Here is a 12,937-nt window from a genome sequence, read left to right on the forward strand (position 1 = left end):
ATATATATCATAATTTTTTGTTTAAAATATGTGGTATTTATAAAGCATTAACAATCCATGATGAAAGAGGCAAGTTCGAACTTGTTATTTTCAATTTTTTTTTGTTTTTAAGAATTCATCGCGATATTAATAGGATAGGTAGGTATAAGAAAAAAATTTATGGATAATTTTTTGATAAATTGTAATTAAACGAATTATTAAACAAGTTCAAACTTGTTTTTGTAGTATCTAAACTTGTCTAATACTACATATTTTACATAATTATATCATACGTATCATAATTTTTTGTTTGAAATATGTGGTATTTATAAAGCATTAAAAATCGGTAATGAAAGAGGCAAGTTCGAACTTGTTATTTTCAATTTTTTTTTTGTTTTTAAGAATTCATCGCGATATTAATAGGATAGGTAGGTATAAGAAAAAAATTTATGGATAATTTTTTGATAAATTGTAATTAAACGAATTATTAAACAAGTTCAAACTTGTTTTTGTAGTATCTAAACTTGTCTAAGGCGACATATTTTATGTAATTATATCATATATATCATAATTTTTTGTTTAAAATATGTGGTATTTATAAAGCATTAAAAATCGATGATGAAAGAGGCAAGTTCGAACTTGTTATTTTCAAATTTTTTTTGCTTTTAAGAATTCATTGCGATATTAATATGCTAGGTCGGTGTAAGAATAAAATTTATGAATAATTTTTTGATAAATTGTAATTAAACGAATTATTAAACAAGTTCAAACTTATTTTTGTAGTATTTAAACTTGTCTAAGGCGACATATTTTATGTAATTATATCATATATATCATAATTTTTTGTTTAAAATATGTGGTATTTATAAAGCATTAAAAATCGATGATGAAAGAGGCAAGTTCGAACTTGTTATTTCCAAATTTTTTTTGTTTTTAAGAATTCGAAGCGATACTAATAAGCTAGGTAGGTATAAAAAAAATTATGAATAATTTTTTGATAAATTGTAATTAAACGAATTATTAAACAAGTTTAAACTTGTTTTTACAGTATCTAAACTTGTCTAATACTACATATTTTACATAATTATATCATATATATCATAATTTTTTGTTTAAAATATGTGGTATTTATAAAGCATTAAAAATCGATGATGAAAGAGGCAAGTTCGAACTTGTTATTTTCAATTTTTTTTTGTTTTTAAGAATTCATCGCGATATTAATAAGCTAGGTAGGTATAAGAAAAAAATTTATGAATAATTTTTTGATAAATTGTAATTAAACGAATTATTAAACAAGTTCAAACTTGTTTTTGTAGTATCTAAACTTGTTTAATACGACATATTTTACATAATTATATCATATATATCATATTTTTTTGCTTGAAATATGTGGTATTTATAAAGCATTAAAAATCGATGATGAAAGAGGCAAGTTCGAACTTGTTATTTCCAAATTCTTTTTGTTTTTAAGAATTCAAAGCGATATTAATAAGCTAGGAATAAAATTTATGAATAATTTTTTGATAAATTGTAATTAAACGAATTATTAAACAAGTTCAAACTTGTTTTTGTAGTATCTAAACTTGTCTAATACGACATATTTTATATAATTATATTATATATATCATAATTTTTTGTTTAAAATATGTGGTATTTATAAAAGATTAAAAATCGATGATGAAAGAGGTAAGTTCGAACTTGTTGTTTTCAAATTTTTTTGTTTTTAAGAATTCGAAGCGATATTAATAAGCTAGGTAGGTGTAAGAAAAAAATTTACGAATAATTTTTTGATTAATTGTAATTAAACGAATTATTAAACAAGTTCAAACTTGTTTTTGTAGTATTTAAACTTGTCTAAGACGACATATTTTACATAATTATATCATATATATCATAATTTTTTGTTTAAAATATGTGGTATTTATAAAGCATTAACAATCCATGATGAAAGATGCAAGTTCGAACTTGTTATTTTCAAATTTTTTTTGTTTTTAAGAATTCATCGTGATATTAATAAGCTAGGTAGGTATAAGAATAAAATTTATGAATAATTTTTTGATAAATTGTAATTAAACGAATTATTAAACAAGTTCAAACTTGTTTTTATAGTATCTAAATTTGTCTAATACAACATATTTTACATAATTATATCATATGTATCATAATTTTTTGTTTAAAATATGTGGTATTTATAAAGCATTAAAAATCGGTGATGAAAGAGGCAAGTTCGAACTTGTTATTCACATTTTTTTTTGTTTTTAAGAATTCATCGCGATATTAATAAACTAGGTAGGTATAAGAAAAAAAATTATGAATAATTTTTTGATAAATTGTAATTAAACGAATTATTAAACAAGTTCAAACTTGTTTTTGTAGTATCTAAACTTGTCTAATACGACATATTTTATATAATTATATTATATATATCATAATTTTTTGTTTAAAATATGTGGTATTTATAAAGCACTAAAAATCGATGATGAAAGAGGCAAGTTCGAACTTGTTATTTCCATTTTTTTTTGTTTTTAAGAATTCATTGCGATATTAATAAGCTTGCTTTTGATAAATTGTAATTAAACGAATTATTAAACAAGTTCAAACTTGTTTTTGTAGTATTTAAACTTGTCTAATACGGCATATTTTACATAATTACATCATATATATTATAATTTTTTGTTTAAAATATGTGGTATTTATAAAGCATTAAAAATCGATGATGAAAGAGGCAAGTTCGAACCTGTTATTTCAAAATTTTCTTTCTTTTTAAGAATTAATAGCGATATTAATAAGCTAGGTAGGTATAAGAAAAAGATTTATGAATAATTTTTTGATAAATTGTAATTAAACGAATTATTAAACAAGTTCAAACTTGTTTTTGCAGTATCTAAACTTGTCTAATACGGCATAGTTTATGTAATTATATTATATATATCATAATTTTTTGTTTAAAATATGTGGTATTTATAAAGCATTAAAAATCGATGATGAAAGAGGCAAGTTCGAACTTGTTATTTCCAATTTTTTTTTGTTTTTAAGAATTCATCGCGATATTAATAAACTAGATAGGTATAAGAAAAAAAATTATGAATAATTTTTTGATAAATTGTAATTAAACGAATTATTAAGCAAGTTCAAACTTGTTTTCGTAGTATTTAAACTTGTCTAATACGGCATATTTTACATAATTACATCATATATATCATAATTTTTTGTTTAAAATATGTGGTATTTATAAAGCATTAAAAATCGATGATGAAAGAGGCAAGTTCGAACTTGTTATTTTAATTTTTTTTTTTTAATTTAACTTAAAACTAAGAAATCCATTTTATTTCTTAATTCTAACAAAGTATTTTTGATAATGTTGTAATAAACGAATATTTAGTTACTAAACAAGTTTAAACTTGTTAATGGAATTATTTTTTTCTGAAATATGTCGTGTTTGGTATCAAATTAACGGGTTTTTGATGGTGATTAAGACTGTGATTGAATTAATTGGATGTTGCGTTGATGTGGGGGGTGAGGGGGTGAAATAAGGTTTTTTTATCGTGGGGGTATTAATATTATTTCGGTGTTGTTTGAAAACCTGGGGATTTCGAGCTGGCCTATGTACATAAACGGGCTCGCGTATATAAAAAAATTATTTTGCCCGGGGGTTCGAAGCTTGCAATATTTCAAATTAGTTGTAATAGTAGAACGGACGCGGCGGCGGTCCAAAATTTATTATTCGGCCGACCAATCGGATGGTCGCGCAGCGCCGCTGCACTTGTGCGTGAAAATTCCGAAACGATATCGACAGGATAGGATCGCGTGGTCCTTGTTTAATACGTGGTCGGTTCGTCTGCGTAGGGCAACCAGCGGTGTCGAGGGCCAAGCGGGTTTTGATGTGGATCTACTGAACGCTCTCCACACGTACTACTATGCTCTATGTACAAATGGCATCTATGTACTTGTGCCGGCCCCGGCCTATGTACATGATGGAAATGAACATTTTCGGCTTCGGAAAATTTCAGTCCACAGCCAACTGCAAAGACACCAACCCCAACATATTCAAAACACACTCAATCTCCTCAACCCAATCTATTCCTACAGTTTTTTGCAAATACTATATTATACATAGATATATAACTAAATACAGTTTGAAAAAAAAAAATTACGAAAAATACCACAAGGAATCAAGAAATCAACTTTTTAATCTATTCGAAAACAAGTAAGTCGAAAATTTAATAATTTTCTTATAAGTGATCAAGTTTGAACTGGAAGCCATTTTGAACGGATGAATTTTTTGTTTTCCAGAAACCGACACATTTCGAAACACAGTACAAAAATTCAAATCGTGATATATATATAAAACTCAAAATTAATTGATTAACCCCCCACTTTAAAAGATTTTGAAAAAGATTGAAAGAAATTTAGGCCCGAAATTTCATTCACGAACTCTTTGGGTGTCAAATTGATTCAAAAAGAAATCGAAATTAACCCCTTCCGGTCTGTTGCAGTGGACGCTTTAAAAAAAAATAATAATTTGATATATACGCTTAATTAAGGCTACGTAATAATTGTTGATATCAAATAATTTCGATTTTCTTTTCGATTGTTTCAACAACATCGGTGAATTTTACTACTAATAAGAAATAAACGGGCATTGCTTAATTTTTCGGGTAAAAATAAAAGTGATTAAGCGATTTTTAGGTTTTAAAAGTTAACGGGCACAACACTACAAAGTAGATTTTTGGAGATTTCATTTCAAGATTTTCTCAACACAAAGTTTTACATTTACAAAGAAGGGTTTATACGTTGTTATCGGGCAACTTTAACAACTATTTAAGATTTATAAACAACGTGTAAACTCGGTTAAGTTGATTTTTAATTAAAATTAAAATTAACGGGCAAACGATCCATCCAAAAATTAATTTTTTAAAGAATAAAAAAGAAACCTCGAATGTTAGTGTTAAAGAAATAAATTTTTTTGGATTAAATTTTATTTTAAACGGGCTATTAATATATATATATATATAAAAATATATATATATATATGATATATATAAGAAAAAAAATAAAAATAAGGGCAATTTGAAAACACTCATCATAACAAACAAAGTTACAAAGAAATATTATAATAATAATAATAATAATAACAATAACAATAACAGGCGAATATAAGTTACGATATTACCGATTACACAAGTTTCTGATATTTTTAAAAGGTCCCACGTTAAGTTACAGTCGTTTTGGAATAGCTTTCTTCATTTCTCCCGACAGGTGGATAACGAGGAAAAAATTTTCTTTGAAGCGAATAAAAATTAATAAAAAAAGAAAAAAAAGTTAAAAAAATCTCGAAACAAAAAAGCTGTAAAGTATCTGTGATCTAAAGTTTAATAAATTACTAAAAAAAGAAAAAAATTAAAGGAGGAAGTAAAAATTAATAAATTCTTTTTTTTATTTTCCGACGAAAAAGATAACGAAAAAGAGATAAAACAAAAAACGAGATAATCCCACTTGTATATATACACACCGTTGAAAAAAAAAAGAATTTATAAATTCGAATTTGTTTGAAGATCGTTTAGGTGTTCGCAATCGTGTATTTTTCCAAAAAAGAAAAAATTAATAATAAAAAAGAAATAATATTTAAAATTAATAATAATTGAATTGACATAGTGCCTTATTCGTCGGCCTTAATCGAATTATTCAGAAAGAAAAAAGAAAAAAAAACAAACTCAAACTACACAAAGAGTAAGAAGATTTCCTATTAGTGAATTTGTATTATAAATCTAATTACCTAAATAAATTTTTAATATTTAAGAAGACGAAACCAAACAAAAAAAGAATTTCGACCTATACAATCGAAAAAAAAGATAAAATTAATTTTAGTACAAAAGAAATTTAATAAAAATTAATCCTACTTACTTACTTATTGAAAAAAAAAGAAAATTGTTACTCTAAAATTGAAACCAAAAAATTTAAAAAAAATATTAACGAAAAGAATTAACCAAGAAAAAAATAAGAAAAACCTAAACGTGACTAATACAAATTAATTAATTAAACAATTAATTAATTCAAAAACATCAAAACGACATCATAACTTACTAAAAAAAAATTAACACGACACAAACACGAACTATAACACACTACAACTATTAAAAACATCGATAACGACTCGACGAACCCATCGATAATCAAGGTGGAATCTTCGACGTTGAAGAATCAATCAAGATTTAAGGTGAGTTTTATGTTTGTAAAGAATTAGAATTTATTTATAAATGTTTTGATATATATTTTTAAAAAATCGTCCTAAAAATTTGATAAAAAAATCGTATTAATCGTGTTTATGGAAATAAAATCTTAATTAATGGTTTAAATCAAAGGTTGAAGATTCAGCTTTAAGATAATTAGTTCAAAATAATAATCGGTTAAAAATATTTGGAGATACAACTAAAAATTGAAGATAAATTTTTTTGTTATAATCGAAATTTCGTTTTAAAAATTATGATTTTTAAAAAATCGTGTTTTGGAAATAAAATCTTGATTTATTATTTAAATCAAAGGTTGAAGTGTCTAGTTTAAAATGATTGATAAGAAATTAAAATGGGTTGAAAATATCTTGAAATATAAATTAAGCATAACTCGATCAAGTTTAAAATTTAATATCTTAAGAACTAAATAATATTTTGCAAAACGGTCTTTTTTATTGAAAAGCTTACAATTTGTTTTATAAATAGTGATAATTCCATAACTATATACTAAAACCCAGATTTATTACGATTTTTTAAAAATTAAAGAAGAAAATTGTTTACTATAAAAAATAGGAAAACGTAGAATTTTGTTTAAAAATTAATATGACAGAAACTAAAAAACATTTTTAAATTCGGTTTTTTTTATTAAAAAGCTAATACATTTTTATATAAAGTCTATTAGTTGCATATCTTCATTTTAAAAAATCGATTTTTTTTAAACAATTAAAATTTACTAAAAAAGTTAAAAAATGGATTGAGTTTAAACCTCAATATTTTAAGAACTAAAAGATATTTTGCAAATCGGCCTTTTTCATTAAAAAGCTTACAATTTCTTTTATAAGTGCTGATAATTTCATAATGATGTATCAAAACTTTAATTTATTATGATTTTTTGAATGTGATAGAATAAATTGCTTGCCACAAGAATTAGGAAGAAACAATGTTATGTTTAAAAGTTGATATCTCATAAACTAAAAAATATTTTTAAATTCGGTTTCTTTTATTAAAAAGCGGATACTTTCTTATATATAACCTGTAAATTGCGTAACTTTATCTTAAGAAATCGATTTATTATGATTTTTTTAAAATACGTTTAAAAATTACTAAATGTAAAAAATGCGTTGAGTTTAAACCTCAATATCTTAAGAACTAAAAGATATTTTGCAAATCGACCTTTTTCGTTAAAAAGCTTATAATTTCTTTTATAAATGTTGATAATTTCATAATGATGTATCAAAACCTGAATTTATTATGATTTTTTGAATGTAATAGATGAAATTGCTTGCCACAAGAATTAGGACGAAACAATGTTATGTTTAAAAGTTGATATCTCATAAACTAAAAGACATTTTTAAATTCGGTTTCTTTTATTAAAAAGCTGATACTTTCTTATATAAAGTCTATTAATTGCATATCTTCATCTTAAAAAATCGATTTATTTTAAACAATTAAAGTTTACTAAAAAAATTAAAAAATAGATTGAGTTTAAACCTCAATATCTTAAGAACTAAAAGATATTTTGCAAATCGGAATTTTTCGTTAAAAAGCTTACAATTTCTTTTATAAGTGTTGATAATTTCATAATGATATATCAAAATCTGAATTTATTATGATTTTTTGAATGTGATAGAATAAATTGCTTGCCACAAGAATTAGGAAGAAACACTATTATGTTTAAAAGTTGATATTTCATAAACTAAAAGAAATTTTTAAATTCGGTTTCTTTTATTAAAAAGCTGATACTTTCTTACATATAACCTGTAAATTGCGTAACTTCATCTTAAGAAATCGATTTATTATGATTTTTTTAAAAATAAGTTTAAAAATTACTAAATGAAAAAAATGCGTTGAGTTTAAACCTCAATATCTTAAGAACTAAAAGATATTTTGCAAATCGGCCTTTTTCGTTAAAAAGCTTACAATTTCTTTTATAAGTGCTGATAATTTCATGATGATATATTAAAACCTGAATTTATTATGATTTTTTGAATTTGATAGAATAAATTGCTTGCCACAAGAATTAGGAGGAAACACTGTTATGTTTAAAAGTTGATATTTCATAAACTAAAAGAAATTTTTAAATTCGGTTTGTTTTATTAAAAAGCTGATACTTTCTTATATATAACCTGTGAATTGCGTAACATTATCTTAAGAAATCGATTTTTTATGATTTTTTAAAATAAGTTTAAAAATTACCAAATGTAAAAAATGCGTTGAGTTTAAACCTCAATATCTTAAGAACTAAAAGATATTTTGTAAATTGGTCTTTTTCGTTAAAAAGCTTATAATTTCTTTTATAAGTGCTGATAATTTTATAATGATGTATCAAAACCTGAATTTATTATGATTTTTTGAATGTGATAGAAGAAATTGTTTGCCGCAAGAATTAGGAAAAAACAATGTCATGTTTAAAAGTTGATATATCATAAGCTAAGAGACATTTTTAAATTCGGTTTCTTTTATTAGAAAGCTGATACTTTCTTATATAAAGTCTATTAATTGCATATCTTCTTCTTAAAAAATCGATTTATTTTAAATAATTAAAATTTACTAAAAGAATTAAAATATAGATTGAGTTTAAACCTCAATATCTTAAGAACTAAAAGATATTTTGCAAATCGACCTTTTTCATTAAAAAGCTTACAATTTCTTTTATAAATGTTGATAATTTCATAATGTTATATCAAAATCTGAATTTATTATGATTTTTTGAATGTGATAGAATAAATTGCTTGCCACAAGAATTAGGACGAAACAATGTTATGTTTAAAAGTTGATATCTCATAAACTAAAAGACATTTTTAAATTCGGTTTCTTTTATTCAAAAGCTAATACTTTCTTATATATAACCTGTAAATTGCGTAACTACATCTTAAGAAGTCGATTTTTTATGATTTTTTTAAAATAAGTAAAAAATTTACTGAAAAAGTAAAATAATGGGTTGAGTTTAAATCTCAATATCTTAAGAACTAAAAGATGTTTTGAAAATCGGCCTGTTTCGTCAAAAAGCTTACAATTTCTTTTATAAGTGCTGATAATTTCATAATGATATATTAAAACCTGAATTTATTATGATTTTTTGAATGTGAGAGATGAAATTGCTTGCCACAAGAATTAGAAAGAAACAATGTTATGTTTAAAAGTTGATATTTTATAAACTAAAAGATATTATTAAATTCGGTTTCTTTTATTAAAAAGCTGATACTTTCTTATATATATCCTGAAAATTGGGTAAAATCATCTTAAGAAATCGATTTTTTATGATTTTTTTAAAATAAGTTAAAAATTTATTAAAAAGGTGAAAAAATGGGTTGAGTTTAAACCTCAATATCTTAAGAACTGAAAAATATTTTGTAAATCGGCCTCTTTTGTTAAAAAGCTTACAATTTCTTTTATAAGTGCTGATAATTTCATAATGATATATCAAAACCTGAATTTATTATGATTTTTTGAATGTGAAAGAAGAAATTGATTGATACAAGAAGTAAAAAGAAACAATGTTTTTTTTAAAAGTTGATATCTCATAAACTAAAAGACATTTCTAAATTCGGTTTGTTTTATTAAAAAGCTGATATTTTCTTATATAAAGTAAATTAATTGCATATCTCCATCTTAAAAAATCGATTTTTTTTAAACAATTAAAATTTACCAAAAAAGTTAAAAAACAGGTTGATTTTAAACCTCAATATCTTAAGAACTGAAAGATATTTTGCAAATCGGACTTTTTCATTAAAAAGCTTACAATATTTTTTATAAGTGCTGATAATTTCATAATGATATATTATATCCCGGATTTATTATGATTTTTTGAAAAGATTGTCGTAATCAAGATTGATAAAATTATATCTCATAAACCAAAAGATATTTTTCAAAACGGTTTGGACCGTTAAAAAGATGCCACATTTCTTTGTAATTTTAAATATTTTCAAAACGATTTTTTTGAAAATTCAATTTTTTGCGAATTTAGAAACACGCTGTATAAAAAAAAATGAAAATCGCCATTTTTTTCTAATATTTAAAAATGGTTTCGATTCTTTTTTAATCGGAGGCTTTAGAGTCGCAATGTACCCGTGGAACAATCGCGAAACGACGGGGGTGGTTTTAACAAAATGGCCGCCAACACATTTATATATACGTTCATACATATATATAGTATTGTTATATATGCAATATAGAGGCTGACGTGAAGGTAGAATTTGCGTTCGCGATGTCGACCAATTGCATTTCGTTGTTTTGCCATCCGCAGAGAGAGAAACGAGGAAATTTTTTAACAAATAATTGCAAATTGTTGTCGTCCGTTTTACCCCCACCACCATCGAAGCCTACTGCCTGGCTGCAGCCGATGCGCCACACCCAGCAGATGCGATTTTTCGAAAATGCAAAACGGGTGGCGCCATCCCCCCAAACACCATTTCCAAATTCCCCCCCCCCCTACCCAACCCCATCAACAATCCACCCTCTACCCACAGTACTATATATCTATTTTATAAAAACTGTACACAGGATACGGAAGATTTATTGCGATAATATAAAATGCATATAACATAGATGGCGCGCGCGTTTGTTTCCACTCGAAATTCGTTTGTTATTTTATATGACTATATTAAAATTGTCCGTATTCCCGGGAATTTATTTTTTGGTATTTCGAAATGGAATGGGGATGATTGTTATTTCTGGATATTGGATCGAAACGAATTTTAAAACTTTTAAACCACCCTATACATAAAATACGTTGTAACTATCGAATGTAATAATGAATTATTTTTGTTATCTTAACTTTGTTAATTGGAAGATTTTATAGAAACCGTTTTCGGTTCATTTATTTCCGAATCAAAACATCTACGAAAATAGGTCGATAAATAACAAACACTTGAACTGTTTTTGTTTGTTTAAAGCAAAAATGGAAAATTCTAAGAAAAATTTTTAATTTATTTTGCGATAATTTATGGTTTACTTGCATTTTTTTTATCTGACACTTTATCTTTATACACAACGTGTACGCGAGAAAATCTTAATTAATAAATTATTAAAAAATATACGTATCATCGTGTAGAGAACGAAAAATCCTTCAAAATGACACCAAACTCGATGGGGTTATCTCAAAAATTAAACCAGATATAACTCAAAATATAACAGAAAACAATCGACGATCGTTCGTATTAAAATAATCGCATCTCGGTTGTTTTTAAAGTTAAATATGGGGTGTTTGGTGTCAAATTAAAGGATTTTTCGCGTATATTACGATTTTTTAATCATTTCGAAGCTTTTTATTGTTATTTTTTGAAGCAATTAAAAATAATTAATGTTTTAAAAATTATTATTACTATTATGAGATTAATAATTAATTTTTGCAAATTCGGATTCTTTTATTAAAAAGCCGATACTTTCTTATATATAACCTATAAATTGCGTAATTTTATCTTAAGAAATCGATTTATTATGATTTTTTTAAAAATAAGTTTAAAAATTACTAAATGAAAAAAATGCGTTGAGTTTAAACCTCAACATCTTAAGAACTAAAAGATATTTTGCAAATCGGCCTTTTTCGTTAAAAAGTTTACAATTTCTTTTATAAGTGCTGATAATTTCATGAATTTATTATGATTTTTTGAATGTGATTGATGAAATTGCTTGCTACAAGAATTAGGAGGAAACAATATTATGTTTAAAAGTTGATATCTCATAAACTAAAAGACATTTTTAAATTCGGTTTCTTTTATTAAAAACCTGATACTTTCTTATATATAACCTGTAAATTGCGTAACTTCATCTTAAGAAGTCGATTTTTTATGATTTTTTAAAATAAGTTTAAAAATTACTAAATGTAAAAAAATACGTTGAGTTTAAACCTCAACATCTTAAGAATTAAAAGATATTTTGTAAATCGGCCTGTTTCGTCAAAAAGTTTACAATTTCTTTTATAAGTGCTGATTATTTCATAATGATGTATCAAAACCTGAATTTATTATGATTTTTTGAATGTAATAGATGAAATTGCTTGCCACAAGAATTAAAAAGAAACACTGTTATGTTTAAAAGTTGATATCTCGTAAACTAAAAGACACTTTTAAATTAGGTTTCTTTTATTAAAAAGCTGATACTTTTTTATATATAACCTGTAAATTGCGTAACCTCATCTTAAGAAGTCGATTTTTTATGATTTTTTAAAGTAAGTTTAAAAATTACTAAATGTAAAAAAATACGTTGAGTTTAAACCTCAACATCTTAAGAACTAAAAGATATTTTGCAAATCGGCCTGTTTCGTCAAAAAGTTTACAATTTCTTTTATAAGTGCTGATAATTTCATAATGATGTATCAAAACCTGAATTTATTATGATTTTTTGAATGTAATAGATGAAATTGTTTGCCACAAGAATTAAGAGGAAACACTGTTATGTTTAAAAGTTGATATCTCATAAACTAAAAGACATTTTTAAATTCGGTTTCTTTTATTAAAAAGCTGATACTTTCTTATATATAACCTGTAAATTGCGTAACTTCATCTTAAGAAGTCGATTTTTTATGATTTTTTAAAATAAGTTTAAAAATTACTAAATGTAAAAAAATACGTTGAGTTTAAACCTTAATATCTTAAGAACTAAAAGATATTTTGCAAATCGGCCTGTTTCGTCAAAAAGTTTACAATTTCTTTTATAAGTGCTGATAATTTCATAATGATGTATCAAAACCTGAATTTATTATGATTTTTTGAATGTAATAGATGAAA

General features: G+C 24.5%; 1 protein-coding gene across 9 annotated transcripts in view; it reads left to right on the top strand.

The window, feature by feature from the left end:
- Positions 1-3,999: 3,999 nt before the first annotated feature.
- The window catches only part of LOC111415282 (uncharacterized), a 210,467-nt gene continuing 201,529 nt past the window's right edge, over positions 4,000-12,937 (top strand). For all 9 annotated transcript variants that reach the window (XM_071201013.1, XM_071201002.1, XM_071201009.1 and 6 more), the window contains exons 1-2: positions 4,000-4,186; positions 4,273-6,196. The gene's annotated coding sequence lies outside the window, so the exon portion shown is untranslated. The remainder of the gene's footprint in view (positions 4,187-4,272; positions 6,197-12,937) is intronic.

The sequence above is a fragment of the Onthophagus taurus genome, unplaced genomic scaffold (assembly GCF_036711975.1).
Source record: "Onthophagus taurus isolate NC unplaced genomic scaffold, IU_Otau_3.0 ScKx7SY_15, whole genome shotgun sequence".
Classification (NCBI taxonomy): Eukaryota; Metazoa; Arthropoda; class Insecta; order Coleoptera; family Scarabaeidae; genus Onthophagus; species Onthophagus taurus.